The sequence below is a fragment of the Dermochelys coriacea genome, chromosome 2 (genome assembly GCF_009764565.3).
Source record: "Dermochelys coriacea isolate rDerCor1 chromosome 2, rDerCor1.pri.v4, whole genome shotgun sequence".
Lineage (NCBI taxonomy): Eukaryota > Metazoa > Chordata > Testudines > Dermochelyidae > Dermochelys > Dermochelys coriacea.
In genome coordinates this window covers 270,154,120-270,161,904 of record NC_050069.1, presented here as the reverse complement: position 1 = coordinate 270,161,904, position 7,785 = coordinate 270,154,120, and the positions used below count along the sequence as shown (strand labels likewise).

General features: G+C 46.1%; 1 non-coding gene across 1 annotated transcript; it reads right to left on the bottom strand.

Annotated features, from left to right (window-relative positions):
* Positions 1 to 7,108: 7,108 nt before the first annotated feature.
* On the bottom strand, positions 7,109 to 7,181 carry TRNAI-UAU. Its single transcript has one exon. It is a non-coding gene; the product is annotated as a tRNA-Ile (tRNA).
* Positions 7,182 to 7,785: the final 604 nt, after the last annotated feature.

Genomic DNA, 7,785 nt, shown 5'->3' with positions numbered 1-7,785 from the left:
CTCCAATTTAACTTTTTTGAGATGGGGCGAAAAGGACTGCACACAGTATTTCAAGATGTGAGCATGCCATGGATTTATATAGTAAAAGTGGTGGAGCTTGGTTTGCCAGACCGATCAGCAAAACCAATGCGGACAAACTATGTGAAAAGGCTGCAAAACACCAATCCTCTGGATTGCACCGACATGCAAAAAGAAAAGGAGTACTTGTGGCACCTTAGAGACTAACAAATTTATTAGAGCATAAGCTTTCGTGAGCTACAGCTCACTTCATCGGACGCATGTGGTGGAAAAAACAGAGGAGAGATTTATATACACACACACAGAGAACATGAAACAATGGGTTTATCATACACACTGTAAGGAGAGTGATCACTTAAGATAAGCCATCACCAGCGGGGGGGGGGGCAGGGGAAGGAGGAAAACCTTTCATGGTGACAAGCAAGGTAGGCTAATTCCAGCAGTTAACAAGAATATCAGAGGAACAGTGGGGGGTGGGGTGGGGGGGAGAAATACCATGGGGAAATAGTTTTACTTTGTGTAATGACTCATCCATTCCCAGTCGCTATTCAAGCCTAAGTTAATTGAATCCAGTTTGCAAATTAATTCCAATTCAGCAGTCTCTCGTTGGAGTCTGTTTTTGAAGCTTTTTTGTTGAAGGATAGCCACTCTTAGGTCTGTGATCGAGTGACCAGAGAGATTGAAGTGTTCTCCAACTGGTTTTTGAATGTTATAATTCTTGACGTCTGATTTGTGTCCATTCATTCTTTTACGTAGAGACTGTCCAGTTTGACCAATGTACATGGCAGAGGGGCATTGCTGGCACATGATGGCATCTATAACATTGGTAGATGCGCAGGTGAACGAGCCTCTGATAGTGTGGCTGATGTGATTAGGCCCTATGATGGTATCCCCTGAATAGATATGTGGACAGAGTTGGCAACGGGCTTTGTTGCAAGGATAGGTTCCTGGGTTAGTGGTTCTGTTGTGTGGTGTGTGGTTGCTTGTGAGTATTTGCTTCAGGTTGGGGGGCTGTCTGTAAGCAAGGACTGGCCTGTCTCCCAAGATCTGTGAGAGTGATGGGTCGTCCTTCAGGATAGGTTGTAGATCCTTGATGATGCGTTGGAGAGGTTTTAGTTGGGGGCTGAAGGTGACGGCTTGTGGCGTTCTGTTATTTTCTTTGTTGGGCCTGTCCTGTAGTAGGTGACTTCTGGGTACTCTTCTGGCTCTGTCAATCTGTTTCTTCACTTCAGCAGGTGGGTATTGTAGTTGTAGGAATGCATGATAGAGATCTTGTAGGTGTTTGTCTCTGTCTGAGGGGTTGGAGCAAATGCGGTTATATCGTAGCGCTTGGCTGTAGACAATGGATCGAGTGGTATGATCTGGATGAAAGCTAGAGGCATGTAGGTAGGAATAGCGGTCAGTAGGTTTCCGATATAGGGTGGTGTTTATGTGACCATCGCTTATTAGCACTGTAGTGTCCAGGAAGTGGATCTCTTGTGTGGACTGGTCCAGGCTGAGGTTGATGGTGGGATGGAAATTGTTGAAATCCTGGTGGAATTCCTCAAGGACTTCTTTTCCATGGGTCCAGATGATGAAGATGTCATCAATGTAGCGCAAGTAGAGTACGGGCATTAGGGGACGAGAGCTGAGGAAGCCTTGTTCTAAGTCAGCCATAAAAATGTTGGCATACTGTGGGGCCATGCGGGTACCCATCGCAGTGCCGCTGATTTGAAGGTATACATTGTCCCTAAATGTGAAATAGTTATGGGTGAGGACAAAGTCACAAAGTTCAGCCACCAGGTTAGCCGTGACAGTATCGGGGATACTGTTCCTGACGGCTTGTAGCCCATCTTTGTGTGGAATGTCGGTGTAGAGGCTTCTACATCCATAGTGGCCAGGATGGTGTTTTTAGGAAGATCACCGATGGACTGTAGTTTCCTCAGGAAGTCAGTGGTGTCTCAAAGATAGCTGGGAGTGCTGGTAACGTAGGGCCTGAGGAGGGAGTCTACATAGCCAGACAATCCTGCTGTCAGGGTGCCAATGCCTGAGATGATGGGGCGTCCAGGATTTCCAGGTTTATGGATCTTGGGTAGCAGATAGAATACCCCAGGTTGGGGTTCTAGGGGTGTGTCTGTGCGGATTTGTTCTTGTGCTTTTTCAGGGAGTTTCTTGAGCAAATGCTGTAGTTTCTTTTGGTAACTCTCAGTGGGATCAGAGGGTAATGGCTTGTAGAAAGTGGTGTTGGAGAGCTGCCTAGTAGCCTCTTGTTCACACTCCTACCTATTCATGATGACGACAGCACCTCCTTTGTCAGCCAGTCAAAAACCAGTTGGAGAACACTTCAATCTCTCTGGTCACTCGATTACAGACCTAAGAGTGGCTATCCTTCAACAAAAAAGCTTCAAAAACAGACTCCAACGAGAGACTGCTGAATTGGAATTAATTTGCAAACTGGATACAATTAACTTAGGCTTGAATAGAGACTGGGAATGGATGAGTCATTACACAAAGTAAAACTATTTCCCCATGAAGAAAAGGAGTACTTGTGGCACCTTAGAGACTAACAAATTTATTAGAGCATAAGCTTTCGTATTTCTCCCTCCCACCCCACCCCCCACTGATCCTCTGATATTCTTGTTAACTGCTGGAATTAGCCTACCTTGCTTGTCACCATGAAAGGTTTTCCTCCTCCCCCCCCCCCCCCGCTGCTGGTGATGGCTTATCTTAAGTGATCACTCTCCTTACAGTGTGTATGATAAACCCATTGTTTCATGTTCTCTGTGTGTGTGTATATAAATCTCTCCTCTGTTTTTTCCACCAAATGCATCCGATGAAGTGAGCTGTAGCTCACGAAAGCTTATGCTCTAATAAATTTGTTAGTCTCTAAGGTGCCACAAGTACTCCTTTTCTTTTTGCAAATACAGACTAACACGGCTGCTACTCTGAAACCGACATGCAGAAAGCCTTATAAGCCCGTCATGGTCAAAGCCAATTTTAGAAGTACTTAATGAGGCTGTTAAGAATGCTGGAGACAACTCAGTTTATCAGGTTTCAGAGTGATAGCCGTGTTAGTCTGTACCAGCACGAAAGCTTATGCCCAAATAAATGTGTTAGTCTCTAAGGTGCCACAAGTACTCCTCGTTGTTAACCTAGCAAATTCCTACAGATAGCAGTTTCACATACCCTAGGGCAGAGGTGGTCAAACTACGGCCTGCGGGACCCTCCTGCCCAGCCTTGAGCTCCTGCGACAGGAGGCTCGCCCCCGGCCCCTCCCCTGCTGTTTCCTCTCCCCTGCAGGCTCGGCTCACTGTGCCACCAGCGCAATGCTCTGGGCGGTGGGACTGCGAGCTCCTGCCGGGCAGCACAGCTGCAGAGCCTGGCCTGAGCCAGTGCTTTGTGCTGCGCGGTGCGTGGCTGGCTCCGGCCAGGCGGCCCAGCTGTCGTGCTGCCAGCCACTGGTGCTCCAGGCAGCGTGGTAAGGGGGCTGGAGCAGGAGGGGTTGGATAGAGGGCAGGGGAGTTCGGGGGTGGTGGTGAGGGGGCGGGGGTGTGGATGGGGTCAGGGTGGGGAATGGGGGAGTTGAATGGGGGCAGGGGTCCTGGGGGGGCAATCAGGAGTGGGGGGGGTTGGATGGGGCGGCGGGGGGCAGTCAGGTGCAGGGGTTCCTGGGACAGAAGGGGTGGTTGGATGGGGTAGGGTCCCGGGGGGCAGTCAGGAATGAGAGGAGGGGTTGGATGGGACAGCGGGGGGCTGTCAGGGGACAGGGAGCAGGCAGGGGTGGATGGTGCAGGAGTCCCGGGGGGGTGTCAGGGGGCAAGAAGCGGGGTGGGGGATAGGGAGCGGAAGCCGGGCCATGCCTGGCTGTTTGGGGAGGCACAGCCTCCCCTAACCGGCCCTCCATACAATTTCCGAAACCCAGTGCGGCCCTCAGGCCAAAAAAAGTTTGCCTGCCCCTGCCCTAGAGTGTGCGAAGCTGCTATCTGTAGGAATTAGCTACATCAGATAGCAGTTTCTAGGAAAGTAGGACCTGTCGCTGCTATAGGTAGCAAATTCCTACAGATAGCACTTTCACACCCTACGGCAATAGTGGGCAGTCTGCAGGCCACACGTGGCCCATCAGGGTAATCTGCTGGCAGGCCGCCAGACCGTTTGTTTACATTTGCATGGCCGCTCGCAGCTCCCAGTGGCCGCGGTTTGCCGTTCCCAGACAATAGGAGCTGCAGGAAGAGAAAGCTACCAGGGGAGAGGCTGTTCTAGATTTGATTTTGACAAATAGGGAGGAACTGGTTAGGAATTTAAAAGTGTAAGGCAGCTGGGTGAAAGTGATCATGAAATGATAGAGTTCATGATTCTAAGGAATGGTAGGAGGGAGAACAGCAAAATAAAGATAATGGATTTCAAGAAGGCAGACTTTAGAAAACTAAGGGAGTTGGTAAGTAAGATCTCATGGGAAGTCAAAGGGGAAAAAAAATAGAAGACAGCTGGCAGTTTTTCAGAGAGACATTATTAAGGGCGAAAGAGCAAACTACCCCACTGCGTAGGAAAGATAGGAAATATGGCAAGACACCACCCAAGCTTAACCAGGATATCGTCAATGATCTAAAAACCAAGAAAGAGTCCTACAGAAAGTGGAAAGTAGGTCAAATTACAAAGAATGAATATAAACAAACAACACAAGTGTGTAGGGACATAAGAATGGCCCTACTGAGTCAGACCAAAGGTCCATCTAGCCCAGTATCCTGTCTTCCAACAGTGGCCAGTGTCAGGTGCCCCAGAGAGAATGAACAGAACAGGTCATCATCAAGTTATCCATCCCGTCTCCCATTCCCAGCTTCTGGCAAATAGAGGCCAGGGACACCATCCCCGTCCATCCTGGCTAATAGCCATTGATGGACCTATCCTCCATGATTTTATCTAGTTCTTTTTTGAATCCTATTATGGACTTGGCCTTCACAACATCCTCTGGCAAGGAGTTCCACAGGTTGACAGTGCGTTGTGTGAAGAAATACTTCCTTAAACCTGCTGCCTATTAATTTCATTTGGTGACCCCTAGTTCTTGTGTTATGAGAAGCAGTAAACAACACTTCCTTATCTACTTTCTCCACACCAGTCATGATTTTATAGACCTCAATCATAGCTCCCCTTAGCTGTCTCTTTTCCAAGCTGAAAAGTCCCAGTCTTATTAATCTCTCCTCATACGGAAGCCATTCCATACTCCTAATCATTTTTGTTGCCCTTTTCTAAACCTTTTCTAATTCCAACATATCTTTTTTGAGATGGGGCGACCACATCTGCACGCAGTATTCCAGATGTGGGCTTACCATGGATTTATATAGAAGCAACATGATATTTTCTGTCCTATTATCTATCCCTTTCTTAATTATTCCCATCATTCTGTTTGCTTTTTTGACTGTCGCTGCACATTGAGCGGATGTTTTCAGAGAGCTATCCACAATGACTCCAGGATCTCTTTCTTGAGTGGTAACAGCTAATTTAGACTCCATCATTTTATATGTACAGTTGGGATTATGCTTTCCAATGTGCATTACTTTGCATTTATCAACATTAAATTTCATCTGCCATTTTGTTGCCCAGTCACCCAGTTTTGAGAGATCCTTTTGTAGCTCTTCACAGTCTGCCTGGGTCTTAACTATCTTTAGTAATTTTGTATCATCTGCAAATGTTGCTACCTCACTGTTTACCCCTCTTTCCAGATCATTTATGAATATGTTGACTAGCACTGGGCCCAGAACTGACTCCTGGGGGACACCACTATTTACCTCTCTCCACAAAATCAGAAAGGCAAGGCACAAAACGAGATCAAACTAGCTAGAGATATAACGGCTAACAAGAAAACATTCTACAAATACATTAGAAGCAAGAGGAAGACCAAGGACCAGGTAGGCCCATTACTCAGCAAGGGGAGAAAAACACTAACAGAAAATGTGGAAATGGAAGAGGTGCTTAACGACTTCTTTGTTTCAGTTTTCACCAAGAAGGTTGGTGGTGATTGGACATCTAACATAGTGAATGCCATAGTGAATGAGGTAGGATTAGAGACAAAAATAGGAAAAGAACAAGTTAAAAATTACTTAGAAAAGTTAGATGTCTTCAAGTTATCAGGGCCTGATAAAATGCATCCTAGAATACTCAAGGAGCTGACTGAGGAGATATCTGAGCTATTAGCAATTATCTTTGAGACGTCATGAAAGACGGGAGAGATTCCAGAAGACTGGAAAAGGGCAATTATAGTGCCCATCTATAAAAAGGGAAAAAAGGAAAACCCAGGGAATTTACAGACCAGTCAGCTTAACTTCTGTACCCGGAAAGATAATGGAGCAAATAATTAAGCAATCAATTTGCAAACATCTAGAAGAAAATAAGGTGATAAGTAACAGTCAGCATGGATTTGTCAAGAACAAATTGTGTCAAACCAACCTGATAGCTTTCTTTGACAGGGTAACAAGCCTTGTGGATGGGGGGAAGTGGTAGACATGGTATATCTAGACTTTAGTAAGGCTTTTGATACTATCTAGCATGACCTTCTCGTAAACAAATAAGGGAAATACAACCTACATAGAGCTACAATAAGGTGGGTGCAAAACTGATTTGAAAACCATTCCCAGAGAGTACTTACCAGTGGTTCACAGTCATGCTGGAAGGCCATAATGAGTGGGATCCCGCAGGGATCAGTTCTGGGTATGTTTCTGTTCAATATCTTCATCAATGATTTAGATAATGGCATAGAGAGTATACTTATAAAGTTTGAGGACGATACCAAGCTGGGAAGGGTTGCACGTGCTTTGGACGATAGGGTTAAAATTCAGAATGATCTGGACAAATGATTGGAAGTAAATAGGATGAAATTCAATAAGGACAAGTGCAAAATACTCCATTTAGGAAGGAACAATCAGGTGCACATAGAATATCAGGGTTGGAAGGGACCTCAAGAGGTCATCTAGTCCAACCCCCTGCTCAAAGCAGGACCAATCCCCAATTTTTGCCCCAGATCCCCAAATGGCCCCCTCAAGGATTGAACTCACAACCCTGGGTTTAGCAGGCCAATGCTCAAACCACTGAGCTATCCCTCCCCACCAAAAACAACTGCTGCCCCATGTGAGGAACGAACTCACAACCTTCAGATTATAAAACTGACGCGCTACCTACTGCGCTAATGAGGTGGCTTACAAAATGGAAACTGACTGCCTAGGAAGGAGTCCTGCGGAAAGGGATCTGGGATCATAGTGGATCACAAGCTAAATATGAGTCAACAGTGTAACGCTGTTGCAAAAACAGGGAACATAATTCTGGGATGCATTAACAGGAGTGTCGTAAGCAAGACACGAGAAGTAATTCTTCCTCTCTACTCCAGGCTGATTAGGCCTCAACTGGAGTATTGTGTCCAGTTCTGGACACCACATTGCAGGAAAGATGTGGACAAATTGGAGAAAGTCCAGAGAAGAGCAACAAAAATGATTAAAGGTCTAGAAAACATGACCTATGAGGGAAGACTGAAACACGATAACCATTTTCAAGTACATAAAAGGTTGTTACAAGGAGGAGGGAGAAGAATTATTCTCCTTAACCTCTGAGGATAGGACAAGAAGCAATGGCTTAAATTGCAGCCAGGGAGGTTTAGGTTGGACATTATGAAAAACTTCCAAACTGTCAAGGGTGGTTAAGTATTGGAATAAATTGCCCACGGAAGGCAATCTCTATCAGTGGAGATTTTTAAGAGTGGGTTGGACAAACAAGTGTCAGGAATGGTCTAGATTAGCGATCTCA